A 24,361-nucleotide genomic window follows, 5' to 3' on the forward strand; every position below is an offset into this window, starting at 1 on the left:
AATATTTACATGAGCAGGTGTATTTGAGTTTCATAGTTTTCTACAACAACTGCTGTATAGTTTAATGTATTCTATTTATCAACAAAGTATGTTTCCTCCCCATGCCACCTTCTTGTCTTGAAGGATAAGCTATAGAGATGAAGGAAATTTGCTCCAAATACTGCTTTAAATCCTTAATGATGTCACCAAGGAAGGAGCTATTTTGCTTCTCATTTCATAGTGGAATACAAGACATCGACACCTGTCTGGTATTTAATCAGTTAGGACCTCCTCCTTATAAGAAGGCCTTAAAGATCTAGTATGAGTCTGAGAAATGAAAATATCCATGCCTTTTAGTAGTTCTTTTATTTGTATGTAACACAGAAACATTAAATAAAGGGAAACAAGATGCAATTACATGGAGCTTAAAAAGAACACATCCAACTTTTATATTGATGTTCCATTGCCTTCAGAGACCCTTGCAAAGAAAATTCTATATTTCACATTTGATATGAGTAAGCTTGTTTCTTTTAAATTTACATCACCAAATGGATAGTAAACATAATATAGCAGTTTAAAAAAAAACCAAGAAAACAAACTTACTTCTGAAAATATTTACTTCTTCCTGGGAAAATATTTTAAAATGATTCTTCATTAATTTTTTCAATACCAGAAACTGAAGACTGCTAATAGAGAAAGAGATAGAACAGTTATGTGTTGTTTTGTTTTGGTTTTTTTTCTGTGCATTCTTATAATTTAAGCCTTCAATGCAGCATTTGCCAAAATATTTGTCATCTTCCTTATGGGAAAAAAAGGCATTTAATATATTCCTTGTCTTTGTGCTCCCCTTTGCTCCTCCAGCACTTCTTGCACACACCATCGTTCAGAGCCATTGCTTTAAAAGAACTTTTGGTATCGGGATAAAGTGTTTGGCGAAATTGGTTGTATTTGTTTGTGTTCAGGTTTGTGTGTGTACATAAAAGAAAGACATGGTGTCTTTCAAGCTTCCTCTGCTTTTCTGGAATGGAAGGATATTAGTTGTTTGAAAATGTGAAGTGTGATGCATCTTTGTATAAATAGTTCAATTTCTGAGGCAATTAGAAAAAGAATTGTTAATGGTATGTAGACTTTGATGTATAATGCCAAGGGAATATAACCCAGATATGGACCTTATTTTGAATTTCTGAGCTGTCCAAATTAATTTTGCTAAATGGCTGAATAGCAGTATCTTTAAATGTGTGATTTAAGTCATTAAAATGCAATTTTTTTAAAAAATAGTTAATTGGATCCAACATTTTTGAATTTGATACATTTTTATCTAACATGCAGAGATACAAAATGTGACAGTAGATGCCTTTACTCATTACTATATAGTAATTAAATTATGTGGAATTTCATGAAGTTTGACTATATAGTTGCTTTGGTATTTCATTATCTTTGTTGAACATGGCAAGATAGTGAACTGAAAATCACCAAATTTCTAGTAGAATTTGGCTGGCTTGCTAGAGCTTGATTTATTAAAAAAAAAAAAACCAACAAAAAAAAGGCATTGCACACTTCTCTCCAGCATGTGACTTGAGGTACCAGTGGGTCTCCTGCAGGAAGGAGAGAGGATCTGGGAGTGAGAAGGTAACACTGTAGGGAGGTTTGACTTTGTGGCAGTTGCCCACCAACAAGTGGTGGTGATGAGCACCCAGCCTTGCCTCATGCTGAGGAGTGGGTTTCACTGAAGGACTCCAGAATACAGCGGGGAATTCATAGCAAAGTGATTTGTTTTCCACTCACTTGCTGATATGTGGGGGTGTCATTTGCTCTGCCTCTCATTCAGTTTGCTGTCTCTATCAGAGACTTTACTTCATAAATATTGCCTAAATTACAACATAGTTTTAACTATGGAAATTTTTAACAGATACACTTTCTTGAATTTACAAAATTCAATATTTATAATCCCTATTTTAGTTTGAATCAGGCCTAAGGTGAGTACTGGAACAAAGAGTATAGTCTCCCAAAAACCTGTCTACCTTGGATGTCAGTGACTTTGGATCGTACTCTTAGTGGCTGATAGTCACATCTACTTAATGAGGTCACTGAAATCAGAATCACTTTTGTACAACTGTGGTGAGTTGACCTTGGCTGGACACCAGTTGTCCACCAAGCCGCTCTGTCACTCCTCACTCTCTTCCCCTGCTCCAGAGTGACACCCCACCCATGGGAGACAGTCCTCCATGAACTTCTCCGACGTGGGTCCTTCCCACAGGCTGCAGTTCTTCACAAACTGCTCCAGTGTGGGCCCCTTCCATGGCGTGCAGTCCTTCAGGCACAGACTGCTCTAGCATGGGTCCCCCGCGGGGTCACAAGTCCTGCCAGAAAACTGGCTCTGGCGTGGGCTCCTCTCTCCACAGGTCCACAGGTCCTTCCAGGAGCCTGCTCCAGCGCGGGCTTCCAACGGGGTCACAGCCTCCTTTGGGCACCCACCTGCTCTGCTGTGGGGTCCTCCCAGGGCTGCAGGTGGATATCTGCTCCACCATGGACCTCCATGGACTGCAGGGGGACAGGCTGCCTCACCATGGTCTTCCCCAGGGGCTGCAGGGGAATCTCTGCTCCGGCGCCTGGAGCACCTCCTCCCCCTCCTCCTTCACTGACCTGGGGGTCTGCAGGGCTGTTTCTCTCACATATTCTCACTCCTCTCTCTCAGCTGCTGTTGCACAGCAGTTTCCCCCTCCCTTCTTAAATCCATTATCCCAGAGGCACTACCACCGTTGCTGATGGGCTCGGCCTTGGCCGGCAGCAGGTCCGACTTGGAGCCAGCTGGTATTGGCTCTGTTGGACACAGGGGAAGCTTCTGGCATCTTCTCACAGAAGCCACCCCTGTACCCCCTCTGCTACCAAAACATTGCCATGCAAACCCAATACAGCAGCAGGCTGAAATATGAAAAGAACTGTTCTTTTAAGTTTATTATACAAACATACATTGTATTATTTTTTAGTCTGAATCACTTTATCCAGGTATTTGATAGTAAGATATGCGTAAGGCTGAAAGATAGTAGTACAGCACTTCAACCGGTAAGACTACAGAAAGAGTTTTTTCTGATACATTAGTGTACATGCATTTTGGTGTGCAAATAAAAAGTGGTAAAGTTGAATAGTAAAGGCTTAATTAAAAAGAATACATAAATAAATTCTTAAACAGTTAGAGAGGAGTGTACTAGAACGGCCTGAGCTCAGTAGGTAGAATTCAGAGTTCACACTTACACCTCTATATCATATTGCCATGCTCAAATACCAAGTGTTGATGATTCACAGCATCTACTATTGGTGATGCAAAACAGATACCTTTAGCAGGTGAGCCCAAAGAGGGGGTGTGCTGAAGTGCCTTGCACTACCAATAGGAAGCTTTAAGCACAGGGTGTATTTCGATTTCTGCTTCTCTTTGAAGCCTAAGTAAATTCGGTTAAGAAAGTTTGCTCATTTATTTTCAGGAGAGGAGTCAGTGTTCTGCATTTCGTGTGCCTGTCCACCCAGAAAATATTATCTTTAAAATGCATTTGCTGGTGTTTTGCATATTTACTTGGTGGACAGAAAAAACCCTTGCAGTGTTCACTTCTCAAGCCGAATCCCTTCAACCTAAGCTGGCTATGGAGTGGGATAGTGTTTCACTTGTGTGACACCCCCAGCCGCTACCCTCCACACAAGCACACACCACCTTTCTGGTCTGATAGCCTTAGTTTTGATCCAGTATTGAAAGGGATGGTAACCCAGACTATCCTACTGCATAGCAGACAGGGCACACTTGTAGGAAGGATTTGGGTTTGAGTCTTTTGAGGTTGAAGCTCAGTTTGAACCCATGTCATTGGTCTTTTCCCCAGCCAGAAGGCAAGCCTGTCTCACTTCCACCTGTTTTATGAAGATGACTGTTGCTGCCAGACTTTGCTGAAATCAGTCACATATGCAAGTATTATGGTTTCTGAGAGTAGCAGAATAATGTGTCAACCCAGGTTCCAAGAGACAAATTAAGTGCCTCTTCTTATCTTTAGACTGTAACAGAACTCAGGAGGCATCTAGATGGAGCTGCTTCTCTTCTGCATCAATTGACTTTAGTCATGTAAAGAAATTTTATATATGCAGAACTATAGATGATCTAGTGTGGACATTATAGATCCAGCTGTCCTGGGCTTTGAGGTCTGAATTTAGCTTAAATCCCCTTTTTAGTCACCAAGGTAGGTGTATGGATCTTTCACTTTGTAAAGCCCATTAAACTCCTCGTGTGGATTCTAGTGCTCTGACAGGGACATGTACTTTCCACTTTCTAACTGAAAGACACTTTGCTCCAGTTCAGCGTAGTTCTGCTTTTAATTAGTCTGTCAGCTTGGTGATAGCCTGTCTACTCTTGGAATTAACAGTTAAACCACCAAAGCCTACTGCTAGCTCTGTGTGCAGGTACTGTCCTTGGTATCCCACTGAGAATTTCCTACCACATCTTGTCTGCCTGTCTTCTTCATCACAAGAAGACATCACACTTCTTATAGTATGATTCTCAGCTTTATCCAAGTGTATTGTCTGGTGAACACAAACCCTGAATGTAAAATTTCCTTCCTGAATACGTACCAGCTTTTCCCAATTTCCGTAAATGTAACTGAACAGCAAAGGAGAATGAGTTCTCTACCACTTATTCCTAATCACAAAATATTTCCCTCTTAAGCGACACTCAGAACTTAATAGTAAGTGAATATCTCCCAGTAAATTAATCTGAGGAATATCCATAATTTCATTTTACTGAATTATTTTAGAGCTCAAGTCAAGACAACTTTATACTTCCAATTTAAGACATTTCTTCCTCTGCTTGCCATACTTAAATAATTTGGGGCTTCAAATGAATTTTTTGGAACAGTTTAAATATTACTTTAAAAAGAAGAAAAGTGTATTTCTAGAATTCAAAGAGCATATTACCTAATACTTGGCTCTTTGCAGTTAATATGCATATGTGTGGTTTTTGAAAGAATAATTATTTCCAAAGAGAGTTCCTCTGTGTCCTTGCCGGTCAAGTTAAAAATCTCCTCTCTCCTCTTGTTCTGAAGAGAGAATAGTAGAAAATATTTTGCATTAGATCTTTGCCTGGTTTTAAAATGCCTCAGAAGAATACATGAAAAGAAAGAGAACTAACTGGTATGCTCATTATATAATAGTAATAATAACAATAACAACAACAGTAATGTAGCCCACACCAAATCCTGAAGATGCTAGGGAAATACATGCACTCAAGAGAAGACAATTCATATTTTTTTTTTGCTTTAGATTTCATGATCAATGCTGGCTATGGGAAAGAAATGGGAAAAGATGGAGGGTTTTTTCTGCATAAAAATGTCACTGCATAGTGTAAGGTACATAAAGGACTTTTCAGGCAGAGACTGTTTCTTCTAAACTGTATAGTACCAGCTATATATGGATAGTTCTGTACTACTCCTAACAGCAGCCTGAGTTGCGAGGACGTTAGGGAGAAACAATATAAACAGCTTCATTGTGATTATTATCTGTATGGTAAGTTTGGTTAGTTTGGACAGGGTTTTTTGTATCCTTTTTATTAAATGAATTTTGTATCTCCTTTTTATTAAATAAAGTTTTATGGCTGTTGTAGTCCAAAGTATGTGTTAAGAGGAGTTTAGAGGATCCTGCTTCAAAAGCAAGTGAGAAAATATTGAAGGGATTGGAAGCAGTTAAAGCAAGACTGCTTCATGATTCAGCTAGGCTTTAAAAGAAGGAAGGTCTGTCCTTCCCTTAGTAGGCGGAGAGAGGCGGAGGAAAAGGCTTCTGAGCTCTGGCAGCATCTGCACTCTGGGGAAATAGCTTGGTTTTGTGTTGTCCTTTTCAGTTTGTCAACAAAATGTGCCCTGAGGAAAAAGCCTGAAAAAGACTTTTTGCAAAACTTTTGGCAGTGATTTTTTTCCCGGGCTGGTGGAGGAGAACTCGGGCAGACTGTCACAGCCTGAAGATAGAAATAGATGTTGGAGTGCGACTGAAATGGCTGTGAGAACAGGAACAGCATCAGCAGCTGCAGCATCTTTTGATGTAGCATCAATAGCTACTGCAAGAACTAGACAGTGTAAGAATTTTATGGGGGAACAGGAAGGAGGAACTTGTGAAAAAGATCTCTGAAGAGAAACAGGAAGGCCAGCAGAAGTTTTGGTCCAGAATTAATTTGCTAGAGGCTCAATTCTGCAGCCCTTACAGATGGAAAAGATTTTCTTTTACAATGGGTGTATAAATGATAACCTGCGGGGTGCTTCATATATGTGGCAGCTGGTCACCAGCAGCTATGGGCCATTATGCAATCTCTCAGAGGGTCCCAGGCTTCTAGTGCCACATGGAATTGTGCTAATTCTAATGAGGGAATGGGCCTTATCAAAGAATACAGGTTGCTAAAACCAGCTATTTTTGACTGGAAAGTGGAGAGAGAAAATTGCTAGTGATTACTGAGAATAGTTTTACCCCAGGTATTGGATTTTAGGAGTATGGTGTTTCTACTGCTGTTAGTAAAGATGGAGGAAATTAAGTTCTCATAAAGTTTTGTCAGAGCCTGTCAGACTGGCTGAAGGATGGAGTCTGCTACGCTGCCTGTACGATATTCCATGCACTTGGAGAGCTTCATGGGGGATAATGGGTCTAGTGAGAGATCCCCTCTTTGCATGCAAGGCCTGTTGGGAATGGAGTGTCCAGAAGAAGGGGCCAGTTGATGATTCATGGAGGCTGAATTCTAATTCTGAGTCTGTGACTGGGGACTAAAAATCTGACTGAGAGAAATTGGAATCCCACTCAAGGGTTTGGTGGGGCACTTGCTTTAGTTCTTCTGAGAGCTGAACTGTGTTTATTGATACAACACTGTAATTTTTTTCTTAAGATCTGTGAATTTAAATCCCTGGTGCACATTCCTGTGTTGTACAAATTCAGAGAAAATGGGATAGAAATATTGTATCTGATAGGTTTAGGCTCTAGTCAGATTTATTCTTAAAAAAGCTGAACTCTGTCCAAAGGAACATGGTTATATACAGTCTGCAGTAATGAGGATATTGGATCCAGCTTTATGACTCGTGTGAGACTGAAATCCAGAATAGAAAAGATACAACTTTATGAATTTATTTTTTGTTTAACCAGTCATAGTTAGGATTTGGCTTCTGAAGATTGTTTAATAGATGAAGTTGTTGTGGGGGGTGGAGAGCTGGGCACCAATGTCAGGTGCAGAGGTACTAGTGGATTTCTTTCCTTTCTCTCATCAGGAATTCTGTGTTAGGTCTTGAAGAGAATGTAAGATAAGTATGATAACCTGAGCATTTCTGAAGGAAAAAAGCTGACAAACATACAGTAATACAGTATGATCTGGATCTCTGAGGTGGGCTTTCTAATGACTTCAGACACTTTGTGTTTTTACCCAAACAGAAGCCAGTCAATTCTCCAGTTAACCTCTCTAGGGTAAACAGTGGCATATTGGCTCTGTCCACAACTGTGTGTAAGGAGAAACCTTCTCATGGTAATCAGGTGGGATACTCAGGTGTATGCAGAACTTGTTTCCTGCTTCCATGCCCATACTGAAGAAGGGCATCCAACTTGTTTAAGGTATGATAGGCTATTTAGAGAAAGGGACAATGCAGAAGAGAGTGTTGACTAAAGAGTCTATCAAAGTCTTCAGGAGTTATTTTATTTCATGACAAAAGCAAATGCATTTGAGTCCTTTCAGTTCCTCTCAGGCTACTATGTATTCTAACTTAAAATAATCTTTTTAGGAACTAATGGGTTTTGTAGAACTTTACTTGAATTGTACACAGTAATGGCACAAAGTAAAGTGACATTGAGTGACATTTTGAGTATCTTATTACAGTATTATGTTCATGTTTTAGGTAATTTCAGGGATGCTCACCTTCTTTCTTACTGCAAGAAACTTCATATGCCAGCTGCAGGGAGACATGTTTTAAGAGAGGAAAATAGTGAATTTGTATGCATTTTTTACTATCAGATGGCAAATTGGGACGTACTCTGCTGTTTATGGTATCCCCTATTCCTCTGCAGAGCAAAGGATGCTCCCAGAAATATCTGACTTGTTCGGGAGCTCTGATATAAGGGGATTATAGCCAGCAAAATGCAAGACTACTGTTGCTGCTGCATCCTGTTGAGTGGAGACTGCTAGCAAGCGGTCATATGTCATAAGAGAGAGACTTACTCCATTTAGTAAAAGCAGAGAAGGCAATAGGCCTTTAGAGTAAATTTGTAATTCAACATTTTTAAAGATGCTGAAAAATTGGTCCAGAGTAGGATCAGTTCAGTGAAGCACCAGCTGTCTTTAGCTTCAATTCCTGTCCTGAAGAGCTGCTTCTCATTCCTGAATGATTGACTGGCAGGGTCAAAAATACGATGGCTCAGAAACTTGCAACTTTCATTTAGGGGTAACAAAAGTATTATGGAGCAAATGGTCTCAGTTGTGCTAGTGCTAATGCACTTTATTTGTCCTTTTTAGGAAAGCTAGTGAAAGTGTCAAAGTTTTGCACCTATTTAGATCTCATATGGAAGAAATGTTAGAGGAATTAGAGAAGGAAAAAAAATCAATGCAACCTGTTAGGTGGTACCAAGTTGCATTGATCCCAGACTCAAAAGATAAAATACTGTTAGAAAATGCTGTTATTATTACAAATCCATCATTTGAGCACAGAGAGGAACTGGCCATGCTTGCTGTGTGATGAATAGGACACTGTCCCATCATCAAGAGCACTTGTTGGCCTCACTAGAAGTTGGTAATTTACTTGCAACCATCTTGCACATCAGCTTAATCCAGAAGAATGGGGGAGAGAAGGCAATCTCAACACTTGGAGAAGTCTGTAATGTGTATTCAGTCTGACTGAGCAGTGAAACACGGTTGTTCAATACAGTACAGATATTGAATTGATTGTGCTGAGACTGGATAGTGTCTGACCTTTATTTTTAGGATAATTATATTATTTTCTAGATTATGCTGCTAAGTTTCCAGTGTTTCCACTGAGGGCGTAGTGGCTGTTCAGGTGTCTGGGAAAGTTTGTCAGAGCTCTAGCACTGTCAATAGTATCAGGGCTTGAGTTAACTCTTAAACATGCACATAGATCCATGGTTCTTAAATAATAGTCAGGCTCCCAAATGCTGGGCCTTTGTTGCAATAGAAGGGAATTATGAGTAAGTCTTTAGGGGAAAAGTCAATGACTATGCATTTCCATTTTCAAGGATATCGTTGCAAGAAGCAAATCTAAAGAGTTCCTACAAAGTCCAAAATAGAAACCCTAGTTTGCAAGTTTCTGTGGCTGTGCGATCCATGGTGTGCGGTGGCTGGCAGCGATACCTCCTGTCTTAGAATCCTGAAAGGCAAATGGTGTCATGTCACCTTGGTTTCTGTTTCCTCTGTCAGAAATAATTATTTCTTTCTAGAATTGAAGCTGCACAGATATACACTGCCAGTCATTAACACCTGGTGTTGCAGCATCAGCTGTTACTGGTGTTGAACAGATATTGAGATTACTACAAATCTGAGATATGGTCATAAAATTACTGAACATGTATTTGTATACTGTAAAATGTATAAACATTGATTATGCCTTTGTTACATTTCCTGTGTTTCTATGTATCTTCCATATTTCTTTTCCTTTATTGTTTGGTTGTTTCCATGGTCATTTGCATGTAAACAGTGAGAAGCTTTTGTTTCTTAAGAGTTCATCTGTTCCTATTGCTTATTCCCTATTACAAAGATTTGGGGGATAATTCAGTTGGTTGCTGTGGAAATGAGCCTGATGTCACAAACAGAATTACAGTTCACCAAGCCTTGAAGAAACAAAATGAAGGGAGAATGGACTAATTGGGGAGCCATGTGACTGTGGCAGAATCTCAGCTCTCATTAAAAGCATGTATTTTTAGTCCTTGTGTTTCTATAGAAGAGCATGAAAGTGTAATTCAGAATATGACAATCCATGACTCATCAGACAAACTGAAAAAAATAGCTCTGAGAGAAAGGATGTTCCCTTTTTGCTTTTATGGGATTTGAACTCAAAGAATCAGTAGCTTGTGGCGGGTCCCCTCGGCCCAGCAAAGCTTCATATACCTGAAGCGAGAAGGGGAAAGCTCATCCACTGAAAAAATATACTTTGCTATTAGAGTTACTGCTTACACTGTTCTGCCTTTCCTGGGTTTCTGAAGAAAGGCGAGCCAAAGCTGCCTTCCTTGTTGCTTATGAGAACAGGAGATAGGTTGCTCTTGATGGTTCAAATCAAGAGTCAGAGGCCTCTGAAGAAGAGTGGGCTTAGGGCTGCCTGATGGTGTCAGAAGGCCTCTCTCCCTGTACCATTTGTCGGGGTTGAAGGGCCCTGGATTGCATTCCTCTCTGTTGTCTTCTGCCAATTAAAAGAAGCAGAAATTTTAAATGTGCTTATAATTATGTATGTTTTCATTGTTTTTTAAAGCACTAAAAATATATTGCTTTTTGTGTGGTTTTGGAAGATTTTTAGTGGGTGTCACTGCATAGTTTTGTTGGCTGCATTGCAAAATGTAATGGCTTTTTGAGGACATTACTGATTGCTAAATTTGTTTTTAGAACTGTCAGATTTAGTGTGGTTTATAATTTCTAATTTTATTAAAACCAGTATGGAATATTGAGAAAAGAACTTGTGATTGAATTACAATATAATATTTTCTTGCATGGTTTCTAAAAATATAAATTCTTGATTTTATTTTCCATGTAAAAGGCTATAAATAATTTGCATTATTGAGACAATCAAATTAATTGTAGCAGTAATGATAGTTAGTGATAATGAATTTGTTTTGAAGAATGTATTTCCCAGAATTAACTGGCCTAATAGTAGATGTTTTCATTCATGAAGGAATACCAAATAGCTTTAAAATGCTTTTTAACTGTTGCTTGTTTGTTGTTGGTTTTGTTTTGGTGGGGTTTTTTTGTTGTTGTTAGGTTGGGTTTTCTTTTAAGTAGAGAGCCATTTCTACTTTTAATATGTTATTTATGTTTGAAATTCACTACAGAGATGGGACAGAATCTAGCATCCTTGCCTGTATCAGAATAGACTAATTAAAGACCCTGGCAGTCATTATTGACATCACTGCTTTGGAAGAAAGCATAGGCTGTATATTGTATAAGAGTCTATATATTGTAAAGGTTGAAATGAATGGAAGGAAACATGGTGAAAATTTTAGACAGTTACGAGAGGAGGAGGGGAAGACAGTTTATATACTAAGTATGCATCTGAGTGCTTTATTGAACAGAGGCACTTCAGTACTGGATAGGCTCCTAGGAGTTTGAGAAATTATTGAAATGATACTAGAGATGGTGAAAGCAGATTGAAGAGATGCAAAGAAAAGGGTGAGCGGCAAGATAAGTACATTAGTTTTGAACTAAGGTTAAGAATAGATAGTAATTGTACCATTTTACCAGCATGAATATAGGAGATTCAGAGTTCCTGGGACAAAAAAGATGAAAGTCCTGAAGGGGAAAAAACAAATAGTGAGATTGAGAGGAATGACCGGAGGCAGAAGGAAAAGAATTCAAGTAGAACCTTAGTGACTAGCCCAATTTTATCTTGTAACAATGATTTAAATTACTCTGAGATAAATATTCTGTCTTCTGTAGAAAGCCCTGTAGAAGTTTTTCTATAAATTCTTTATTATTAAAATCTGTGAAAATGTGCACAAGCGCTATTATTTTTTATTCTAAAGCTTGACTACTTACTTAGCTAATTTTGGCTGAGGGTAAATCCAAATAAGTACTCAAACAGGAATTTGAAATAAGCCACTTGCGTTCCCTTTGGAGGTGCTCTTATTCTACAATAAATCAGGAATGATTATTCATTCAGAATTTTTTTAGTATCTAAGATGTTAGTTAATTAGGAATTAGCTAACAGTTAAAGGAATACTGACCCATTTCATATTCCCTTGTTTTGTTTTAAGTATAGAACTGTATTTTTATATTTTTCTTCAGACACAATGAATCTTGTCATGTTGCTCATCAAGTCCAAGCTCATTATTTAATCTATGGTCTAATGTGATACCTCCAAAGAGGACCATGATATCTCCAAACCGTGTATGATGCTATGATATAATTTTAAATTATCAGTGCTTTAAGAGGATTCTGGGAGTTTAAGGAATTCACAGAAAGAATGACAAAATATAATTAAGTTGTCCCAAATGGTGCAAAAAGACATTCTGAAGTATTTCCCAGTGTAACTGTGTGCTTAAATTAAAGCATGCACTGAAGTTTTTCTGGATTAGGTTTCAAGAAACAAGTGCCAGAGTAGCAGTTCCTTCTAATAGCATTATAGAGATGTAATGACTGACTATGTAGGTCTACTAAGCTGCTCTTCAAATTGCAAACTCTCCAAGACAGACTCTGATCTTAAGATAAATACTTTGCGGCTCTGTGTACGCATTGAAGCTTAAAATTATCTAATCTCATGTTTTTAAAAATAACCTGAATAAGTTTACTTTAAATTTCATGGTTTTACTACCATTAACAGCTTTCATAAGAACCCGAGTTTCTTTTTTTTTTTTTTCCCCCTCTTTTTTTCCACCCCCATTTTGTTATCTAGCCACAGAACCTGTGTAGCATCTTTGGCTAATAACACTCCCTCCCTTCCCATCCCCCAAACAAAACAAAATGAAACCCCCCAAACAAATCCAGTCATATCTACAGCTTAGCATCCTGTCCCTGGGAGGCATGCATCTGAAAAGTTTTGTAAGTGTTCAGGCACAAATATGTTAATCTTTATTCAGGGTCTGTCTTGACATAAAAAGCAATGCCAAATTTTGCATAATTATGCACAATGGGTTATAATCACATCTCCATTTAATTATTTTACTGGAAACTAACAATATGGTCTCTGCACTACAGAAAGTCTTTGGCTTGAAACTGAGTCAGATCTCATTGAGTGTTGTGTTGCTTCTAGTGAACAAAGCTGCATAAACTGCTCTAAATAACTTGGGTTAATGAATAAGGAACATACCATGTCACTGCATTTTTGTTATGTTGAACTTGGCAGTTGATGTATACATCGACTTTATCCTGAAAGATGTTATTTAAGGTAAGGAATGACATCATTTTATTGGATTGCAATGCCCACCTGAGTTATTATATGTACAGAAAGTTGTTCTGTCCCATGCAGAAAGAATTTGTCATATCAAGTTTTTCCCCTTCAGGAGTCATGTAGTAGCAACCAGGGATATGCAAGAGCTCTGTTCATACAGGTTTGCTGTTCACGCTGCCAGTGATAGCGAAGTTGTGTTCACTTGCTGCTGGCTGCTACACAAATTATAGTGCCAAAGAGTAGTATTAGTGTTCTGAGGTGGTGATTAAGGCAAACTGTTAGGGTTTTTAATTGTGATTAGTCCTTTCTATAACAGTAGGTGACTTTTTATAAGTGCTGCTCTTATTCAGACTGCTAATATATCACTATGAACTTGTCTCTAATAGTATTCTAGTGTTTTTAGGGTAAGCTTCTTACAGACCGCATACCCATACCTTTATCGTTCAAAAATAAATGAGTGATAATAAGAAAAAACATATACCCACAGTTCTCAACTAGTTTTAGCTTAGAAGAGTTGATCATCTGCTTTGTTGTATAGATTGAGAAGCATCTCTGGGGATTTGATTTCTGCATTGTTTTACTATATGCCTGTGTTTATGTGCTCAGTCTTTTCCATAAGTGCTGTCTCAATGCCCTATTCGGTTTTGAGGATTGGATTCTACCTCATTTTCTTTCTCTTTTTTGAAAGAGATGAAAGTGCTTCCCATTTCTCCCACCTGTTTAGTTATTAACAAACCAATAATTGTTGTTGTGTAAAAATAAAACAGATGGAAGAAATGGGAAACATTTTCATCCCTTTCACAAGGAGAACGAAGCAGATTTTTATTACTTTCATTATGCATTTTTTTCTTAATTAGTTTTTAGTCTTAATAGTTATGCAGGATATCAGTCTTGTCGTAATCTTTCATGAAACAACAGTTCACCAGGAGAGATTCCCACTTTTACTGATACTGGCTTTCAATTTAGTGTAAGTAATAGTCTTTAATATAATTCTGAAAAAAATATTTTCTTTGCAGACATATTCTAGAGTTGTTTGTTTTTCTTTCCCACTATACATATTTAGTCTTAGATAAAAGTCTAGTAGTTTATGCTGCATAACCTAAGTGACTGATGGAGCTTTGTAAAAGTGTGTACTCCCAGCTATTGCCAAATGGCCATCAGTAGATAGCTTTGGAGCTTGCTGTCAGAGCTAAGGTTTTGTCATACTGCTCTTTTGGTTGGCATCCAGTTGCATTTTCAAATTTTATGCAGTAACGCTGTTGAACTAGTAATTCTAATAGTCATTTTAGGGGAATGTAGAATGTTCTGCTCCGTTTCCATTTGCAGGTCTGGAAATTCAAATAGTGTCTTAAAACTTCTAAGCATTTTTTTTGCAGTCTGCTTTTGGAGTTTTGAAAAAAACTGAGAAAATTAATCTTAAATCTTCCTGACTCATAAAAAATAAATCTTGTTTTAACAATGTTAATTTGTACAGGGTATGCATTGCTGTTCTCTATGAAATTAATTCATTAACAGTATTTCTTCTGAAAAGACCATCCCATTTCATTTTATCATACTTTCTCTATTTTTAATCATAGTGAGAACGTCATAGATTTTTAAAATTACATGAATCCTTTGCCTTAAAAAATGGTGCAGATCAAGTACAAACATGGAGAATGAACAAGGAGGCAGATAAAGTCTGATTTTCTTTAGCTAGTTATTTTGATTAAAAGATTGCAAGTATGTAGCTATCAGGAATAAAAGAAGTACGTTAGGAAGCACAGGTGAAAAAAGCAGTAGCAATTAAGAAGATGGGAAAATTTTTTGATAAAATAAAATAAAAATAAAGACAAAGAGGAAAGAAGGCTTAATGGGAAGTGAGGTAGTATGCATGAAATGACCAAGGGTTTATGTGAGGGTTGGAATAGAGAGAGAAGCTACAGAACCGGCAAGAAGGTACGGTGAGATTAAAAAAGTATACGGTATTCTTCCAGTGAAAGAATTTGTTCATTGTGTTCTTAGAAAGGTAAGAAGTAATACTTTACAAAAAAATGTATTTGTTTTCCTGTATTCAGATTATCTACTGAATCACATGCAAGCTTTTAAACAACTTGAATTATAGCTGTTCTCTTTAAAATTGGACAGAAGTCGATTCTTGATCTTTGTAAAGTGCTTCATGCCTTCACAGGACACACAGCAGGCTGAATGGGAAGCCTTCATTCTGATTTTCCAGCTTTTATGTGGTTACAATTAACTCCATATGATGCACATTGTTGTATTTGTGATTAAAGTTTCCAGGGAATGACTTGAATGCTGATAGCAGGAAAATGGTGTATTTTTTGTATGCGGCGCGAGTCCAGCACTGACAGCCATGTTGCTTTGTTGAGCTTTTGAGAAGCTCCAGCTGCCTGCAGGCTGTCCTCCTCATTCATGCTCTCAGCAGCAGTTAGCAACTGTCCCCCCTGCCCCTTGCAGACAGGTATCCCTATTTCCACCCATTCCCTGCTGGGATTCACATCCTCCCCCCTTCATCTCTCCACCATCCTCTTGCAGCAGTGCCGTGTCCAATCCCCATACAAACGGTTCTCCACTTATGCTTAAGGCCATCCTTATGACCCTGTTTGGCAAAGGAATGAATGCTCATGAGTGAAACCGAGAACCTGCATAGAACCAAAAGGGGCTCTGTGTGTGTACCTGTGTCATGGACACTGACTTGGATCTTCTTATAAGAATAAAAGGCTGTCATGTTTGGGAATTTCCCAGAGAAGCAACATGCTTGTGCTGTACTTTGCAGTGTAGTGTAACGATTCCTCAGCTAGAAATGAGCAGTGAACTGGTGCAGCAGCACAGCTGGAGTCTATTTTCATTTATTTCAGGAGCTCTAGAATTCCTCCGGTGTCTGATTCAAGCTAATCAGAGTGTCTTTACATAACTGTGCCATTTGTAGGCACACAGAACAACAAATTCTTTTGAAATAAAACATTGCGGTGTTCCTTTTGAAACATTTGGGTGCTTACAGAATTAAATACTTCAATATTTTACTTGTGGTAAAATAATAAAGTGAAATCTGGTTGTCAAAGAATATGACTATCATGTTTATTAGAATATGTTATCTACTGAAGTATTTGGTTTTCTTTTTAACAAAGGAAATTTCTACTAAAAATGTTATTGGGTTGTTTTGATGCGACAAAAGCAAATAGTTTGCACAGTCTTATATTAAATGTAACATTTAAATGTAATTAAAATCATTAGAGATTTCTGTGTTGCTTTAGGATTTTGATTTGGGTGATCTGATTTCTGAGGGCAGCTTCAAAAATATCAACCTTTACGTTGTTGTCTAAAATAAGTTATCCTCCTGTCTAGCCGTTTTATTTATATTCATATCCATATCTTACCTTGTGTGTTGTTTTTTTTCCAGATTTAGAGTTTGTTAGAAGACACAGAAAAGGGGTGTACATCGTAAATTCTTTATTTTAGTGTGACTTACATGAATATATTCTCTGGTTTGCTATCTGTGAGTGACAGTAAGCTTGAGATATTCTGACAAGGATCTGGCATATTTCTTAGTGGTGCAGAGGATTGTGCCTCACTACTTTCAGGAGGCTGGGTCTTTATTATATGACTTATCTTGAAGCCATGATCTCATACATATTGGAAGCTAGTAAGTAATTTATTCTCTGTCATTTTTTTAATGCACAGTCTGGGATAAGCTTTATTTTACGAAGAGCACACAATGTCAGAAAAGCATTAGAACAAAACCAAGTCATTGCTCTGTAAGAAACTTGAGCATAAATGCGGCTACAGTTTTCTTATGTATTTAATCAGAGATCCCATCCAAGCTTAAAAATTTACCTTTTAAGAGAATTTACCTTGTAAGAGAATGAAGAAGAACATATGGGGCTGGGGCTGCAGGAGGAGTGGAACAGCTCAGCTTGGATCATCCTAAAGGCCAAGTAAAAATTACATATCCTATATGTATTGTTAATTGTATATGTCAGGGAAGCATGTTACCTGCTAAATAGCATTCAGTAGGTTCTGGTTTTACAGTTGTTTTATGTTTGTCTATACAGTAGTATTTAAAACATATGATAGGCTCTAATAAACTATGGTACCATTGCTTAAGGAAAACCATACTTCTCAGCTTATCCTCATAGACATTGGGGTTTATCATTCCTTGAGATGAAATGCCTTAGAACTTTTCATAAGATACTGTCTACTGTGTATTGCACTTACTGCAGGCCTGGCAGGCTCCAGGACTTCCAATGTCTTTTTTCAAGAATAGATTCCTTGGGTTAAATGTTCTAGAGCAGCTTTTTTACAATATAGGTATTCAAATGTTTTGCTTTTTCTAAGTCTGAAACAGGATATAACACAGGAAAGGAAGAGCCCGTCTTGAAAAGCAAGGCAAAAGTCTAAAATGTTTTCTCTTACCATCGTTTGACAAAGCTCTGAAGTCTAGTTTTGTTTTTCTTTCCTTTGCACTCTCTGATTTCTTACACTTAATCAACCAACTTTCCTTTTTCTCATTTTTTCCTGAACCAGCAAGGCAAGCTATGCTTAATAAGCCTGATCTCCATAGGCAGTTGAGTCAAAAAGTTCACAGATGGTTTGCTCTTCCACTTACTTGGAATGTAACTCCATTGGAATTGGTATGTAGCTTGCTCTCAGCTAGTCTGTTCCCTAGGTTTTTAAATGAATTTATTTCTAATCATCCTCTTGCCTCTTTATCTTTGCTTAAATCAAACTATTTTATTAACATGTTACTACATTTAAATACTTAATGTTCAGCTGCAAGTTAATGTTGAATAAAAAAATTTGGGAAAAGTTAAGGTTCTGCTTGCAACTGTCGTTTCCTATTTCTGGATGCTCTAATATTAACTTGTTATGTTGTTTTTTTTTCCCTCATGTAAAGAGCATTTGATGGAGTATCTTTATTCTGAAAAGGAAGTCATCCTTTTAGATCAGAAAGTTAAGGTCTCTGGAAACTTGGAAAATGATGAGATCATACTTTTAGATTCTTTAAGGTCTTTGTAAGTGCTGTAGCATTTCTGAGAGCTTTTTTTCTTTTAAGATACATTAGTTACAATTTGAAAAAAAGGTATGAAGGAGCAAAAGAAGAGAAAGGTGAAAGAAGGGAAGAAGTTTGGAAGAATCAACTTTTCTTTCCTCTTCTGTTTTGTCTTGCTATTTTTGAAGTGTTGTCTGCCTCTTCCTATCTTTCCTTCTCCCTATCTTTTCTTTGTCTTCTCTTGTTCCTTTTATCCTTTTTGGTTATTAACTCTTCATCCTTCTTTCCTTCTCAAGTCTTTTCTGCTTGCTTTTGCTCTGTCAGATCATCTTTGCTGAAATTATCTTGATCTTAAATGCTCTGGACAGTATTGTTAATTTTCCTAACTGAATGATATAAAAATAAACAAACAAACCTGCCCTGTGTGAGCATACTGAGGTAGAAGTGGATGGATTAGGAAGGGATATAAATTTAAATCCTGGGACCTGGGAGTGTTGTAAGTTCATAACTTTTATGTTGCCTTTTGTCCATGGCAACATTAAGTTGATGAATGCCAGTGTCACGTTACTGGTGTTTTGCTACTAGGTTAGATAAATTAATGTTCTTATAATACCTGTATTTTAGGGCTGCATGTTCACAAAACATTTCAGTAAACTTATGTTAAGTTTATATTAAGCTTACAGTAAATAGACATCTTTTTCTTCTAAATATGCATTGAGTTTAGGGGCATATCTTTGTAGTTTGAAGCATAAGTTACAGAAAAGATGTCTTAGTAAATTGATTTGTTTATCTCCTTCCTAATTTTTTTTTCCCTAAGATGTAATAATATGGATTGGCAAGGTAAATAATTCTTGCTCCAAAGGTTGTTGATTGTTGGCAGGATGTGTGGCAGGGATGAATTAAGGAAAGACCTAACCAAAGATGGGGAACTCATTTGTGATTTGGAAACGGATTTTGGTGAGGAAATTCTTGCTGAACTTGCCAGAAATTGCTAAAAGATGGTCTGATCATAATGACAGGTAAATGACAAAATTACTTCATAAAAATTAGTGATTGAATCAGTATTGTACTTACAGTAACTGTCCATAGCGGTTGCTAACCTGTAATGGTCCTTTACATGGAATAAAACAGTACAGTATATGCTTTTTAATATCTTTCTATATGTATTGTGCCATATTATAATAAACCTATCATAGGGCTGCATGTTTCTATAGAGGAGTGTTGTGGTTTCAGCCCAGCCGGTAACAAAGCACCATGCAGCCGCTCGCTCACTCCACCCCCCCCCTCCCCTGGCCACGGTGGGATGAGGAGAAAATATAAAGGCAGGCTCATGAGTCGAGACAAGTGACTTATGGTCGCAGGCAAAAGACAGGCTCAACTTGGGGAAGAAACAAAATCAATTTAATTTACTACCAATCAAAACAAAACAAGGATATTGGGAAGTAAAACCAAACCTTAGAACACCTTCCCCCTACCCCTCCCTCCTTTCCTGGCTCAATTCCAGTCCCGGTTCTCTCTACCTCCTCCCCCTCAGCGGTGCAGAAGAACAGGGGATGGGGGTTGCGGTCAGTTTGTCACACGTTGTCTCTGGCGCTCCTTCCTCCTCAGGGAGAGGACTCCTCACTTGTTCCCTGCTCCACGGTGGGGTCCCTCCCATGGGAGACAGTCCTTCACAAACTTCTCCAATGTGAGTCCTTTCCGTGGACTGCGGTTCCTCACAAACTTCCCTGGTGTGGGTCCTTTCTGCAGGCCGATCTTCAGTCACAAGCTGCTCCAGCGCAGGCTTTCCCATGGAGTCATGGCCATCTTCGGGGCCCTCTGCTCCACTGTTCACCTCCAATGGCTGCAGGGGGACAGCCTGCCATCTCACCATGGGCTGCAGGGACATCCCCTCCTCTGGCGCACCTCTTTCCTCTCCTTCTGCACTGACCTTGCTGTCTGCAGAGGGGTTTCTCTCACATTCCAATCCCACTACTCACTACCAGTTCCCCTTCTTAAATACGTTATCCTAGAGGCGCTACCACCGTTGCTTATGGGTGTGGCCGTGGACAGAGGCAGGTCCAACTTGGAGCTGGGGAAGCTTCTAGCAGCTTCTCACAGGAGCCACCCCTGCGGCCCCTCCCCCACTACCAAAAAAACCCCCACCATGCCACACAAACCCATAACAAGGAGAAAGATACTGAAAGTCTGATCATGTAAGTAAGTGGAAGTAAAATTAACTCAGAGTATGTTCGCATTACAGTTGAATTGTGATTATGTCTCACACAGCTTTAAAGGAACTGGCTTAACTTAGCTATTTTTGATACCTCGAGTAAATTTTTGACACAGAGGAAGTCTGTGTACTTTTCAAATCTGTGAAATTGAGGTCTGCGCTGATCCAACTGCACTTTTATCTCTATGCCCATCATTTGGGTATGCATAAAGGAGCCACAGTTGCAACTTTTGACTTCAAAGTAGACAAAACCTTCCCTTGGTAGAGACATTTTCAATGTATTTGGTAATGACCTGTAGGATGAAGGAAAAAAAAAAGAGCTTTCCAGTTCATTTAGAAAGATCTGCTTAGACTTCACTGAGGTGAGAAAGCCAAATGATTAATAGGTGTGGAAATTAGGCAGCAGGAATGTGTTCTTATGAAAGATCCTGTTGTTTGTCTGTTGTTGTTACCAAAGTTTTTTCAGTCATTGTTCTTAAGATCTTACTCTGAAAAATTCAAAGGTAGAAGACTACTTGATTTGCCTTGCACTGTCATTTGAACTGTAAAAGGATGGTATTCTACTAACCTTAATATAGGGTTTTTTTGAGAACTGGAAAGGGTAATGAAAGAAGATGCTGCTACTGGTGTATTGGGTTTGCCTCTAGTAAGGTCTCTAAGGTAACTGGTTTAAGGACGTTTATAGCAACAGTTGCTGCTGTAAATGGAATCTGCTGTGCCGTGTTGTTAAAGGAAAGACAGACTCTGCCATGTTTTATTTTAAAGATTCCCATCCTACCAGGCCATGGCAAAAGTCCTGAAATCTTGTGTTCATCATTACAGCAACCTCTATAGCTTTGTATTTCCAGTGGATTTTTATAGATGTGAGCATATTATACAGTAGTATTCAAAATAAAGATAATAGAAATATCTTGAATAAAATATTTGTTATAATAATAAAATTTGCTTGACTTGTCAGGGACTGGTTCCACTCCTGGGCCAAACTGTTGGTTAATTATCCAAATAAATTTCCTAGATCACTAATTGATTGGCTAAAAAAAACCCTTGTGAATGTTAGAAATGCATTAAAGATGATTTACAGTCTTGGAAATAGCAATAAACCCCAAATTAATACAACTTAACTTTCAAAGTTTTGTACTTGTTAAATAAGTTCTTTATCTTATTTGGGATAGTTCTTGGTATTGTAGATAAGAAGCACTCTTACTATATACGTATTCAGAACTCATAGAACTTTGTTTTACCCTTCACTTAGTTGTTATATGCATTTGTAGTATAAGCTGCATTTTTCCCAGTTTATTTGATGGGGGTTTTGGTTTGTTGGGTGGTAGGTTTATTTCATGATGTCATTGTGTGTATCTGTTTTCTGTACACTCAGTGACTAAACTTGTTTACTAAGTAGGGGTCACTTGACTTCCATCGTTTTCACATGGTGCCTTCATAATTAGGTCTTTGTTCATTCATTCTAGTATATTTATCCAACAGCCCATCATGAGTGTTTTAAGGCAAAAATCAGTCTAGATCTGTAGTACTTCTTATTCCTTTCTTAAGACAATTCCTTTTGAATAAAGGTTCGTCTTCCCTATGACTCAGATTGCTGAAAGCAATCCCATTTTGCATTTCCCTAAAGTAAAACTTGGTGATTCTTTCAAAGACAAGGAGGTAAGCTTATAGGGCTGGACAGACAAGTTTTAAAACACAGATATCTGTGTACTACTGTATCCATCACACAAAAGCTATTAATTGGTGGTAGCACACAAAAGAGCAAACATCTGTCCTGGGGAATAAGATTGGAGAAAAATGAAGTAAGTAGTGGGAAAATATAAATGAAGAACAGATTGATGGGATAAAACCGTGGAAAACTGATTATAGGATAATTTTAGTATTAAAGGTATTTCTGAAGGAATAGAACAAAGATGATTGAGAATTTATATATTCTTTTTTGTTTGTTTTATTAGCTGAATAGGGAATTCCAGAAAGTGATAATGGAGAAACAAATGAAGCTTAAGAGAGCAAATGGGCTTTGGCTTCTAAGCCTGTAGGGGGCAACTAACCCAAGTGTATTAAACTGCTTAAATTATATGGTTAAGCAGATATTGTTTAGGCTGATTAGAGAGCTCTATAGACTTGCTTAAGGGAGCTACTTATCTGAATAATGTTACTACCTTGCCAGGTAAGTTTCCATGAAAATGTAGTCTTCCTTGGAGTGTCCCTCTCCAAAGACTGTTTTTTTAGACATGAAAATGTAATTGGATAAAGTCACAAATAGTCCTGGTAGTGGGGTTTAATGCTGCCTTTATCAGTGAACTACATTATAAGGTTTATTCTTGCTTGCTGTCTCCTTAGAATCCTGGAATGAGCGAAGAGTTATCCTATTCCAGCTTTTGATATTAAATTGGGAAGGTGGAAGATTAAATCCCTTCAGACTAAGGCAGATATAGAATTCAGGTCTAATATATTTGTAGTGAAAGGGAAATGATTTGAGATGCGTCAAGCAAGGATCAGTAGAACACAGCTCTCCAGAAGTGTAAACTGATCTGACGAGCTTTCCGTTCCTTGATGTCCATGCATAGTACCTCTCTCCTGTACTCTCTGTTTCTCAAGTATTGTCTGTTATGGTCAATATTGTCCGTAAAGTCTCTTAAGAAATTAATGAGATAAAGGAGTTAATAGGCGAACGTATTTAATGCTGACAAAATAAAAACTTGATGTAGCAATACTGTAAAAGACCTGTTTAACAGTACTGAACTTGGACACAGAGCTGGCTTAGATGGAAACAGAATTTTTTAAATTTTGAACTCCACAGCTAGAAGATTTATGGAAGTAGTACTGGAAACATATTTATTTCTCAGAGCAATGAACATAAAGCAGATTTCCCAGAATAGGTTTGCAATGGCAATTGTTAAGTTAAATGAGCATATGTTAAACTTAGTTAATGTGTAAAGCTATATTGCAAATATTGAGTTGCTTTGCTGTAGTAATAGAAATAGGAAAACTCCCAATCTTGCTCATATATAATTAAGACAAACTTGTAGCCTCTCATCAGTCCTTTATTTCATTAAACTTCAAGTTCCCAGGCATTAGGAGAACAACATTATCCTGAAAGTTAGATCTTGAACTGGAGTTGAGACTTTTGATTTTTACTGCTCAATCTGTAGCCTTTTTTTCTTTTGAGTTTTATTTTTTAATTCTATCCATTTAGCAGTATGCTTTTTCAGTAGCCTTATAAGGTAGCTGAATGTGTAAATACCACAATGGAATCAATCTCTGCATCAGACCATGCCTTTGTAATTAAGCAGTGGTTGGGAGGCTGTGACTCCTAGGCAGATGTCTACTTAGCAGCTCATTCCTATGGACAACACAGCTGTTATTTTTTCAGTGACTAACTTTAAACTTTCTATGATGTTAATATTTCCACAGGCTCAACACCTGTGGAAGATTGTATCCAAAATGGAATTATGGCAAGATTCTCAGCAGAAACAGTGGAAAGTTAGAGCTGCTGTTGCAGTGTCAACACGCTCAACACACACAAACTTAAAACCACTCTACAAAGGAAATAAAAATTGGAGAGGCTTTTTAGCTTTATGTAAGCAATAATGATTGATGAATTATTTTTTTTTTTTTAATCAGGGGTATTGAGTCCTGAACTTTCAGGCAATTTCTTATTATGTAAACTGGAGCACAATTTTAACAAATATGAAATATTGTGTAATGCCCCAAGCGGCCAAATCTGCTTATGCTGTCCAAAGATGTATAGAATATAGAGAATACTTTTTTTCTTCCCTAGACTGTATATGGCCACCTTGAGCTAATTTTTACAGAGATTTGATAGGTTAGATCAGGTAATATCTTATTGATTGCAAAAATTGATGTGAATTCACCAAACTGAACATATGTGTATATGTGCATATATATATAAACTAAAATGCAAGGGCTTGGCAACATTGTATGTACGTATACAGTATATATATAATTACATCATGTGGAGTCTCCGTGTCCAAACCTAGTCAGGCAACAGAGAATTTTGGGCATGCCAAAATAACAGTATATAATAATAGTAGTACAGTGTTCAATAGAGTTTTTGATAGTTTTGATTGC

The 24,361-nt window shown here is 37.8% G+C and overlaps 1 protein-coding gene across 7 annotated transcripts in view; it reads left to right on the forward strand.

Moving 5' to 3' along the window:
• DGKB (diacylglycerol kinase beta) overlaps nt 1-24,361 on the forward strand; it is a 368,055-nt gene that overhangs the window by 37,235 nt on the left and 306,459 nt on the right. The window lies entirely within an intron of this gene.

The sequence above is a fragment of the Aquila chrysaetos genome, chromosome 3 (genome assembly GCF_900496995.4).
Source record: "Aquila chrysaetos chrysaetos chromosome 3, bAquChr1.4, whole genome shotgun sequence".
In the NCBI taxonomy this organism is placed as follows: Eukaryota; Metazoa; Chordata; class Aves; order Accipitriformes; family Accipitridae; genus Aquila; species Aquila chrysaetos.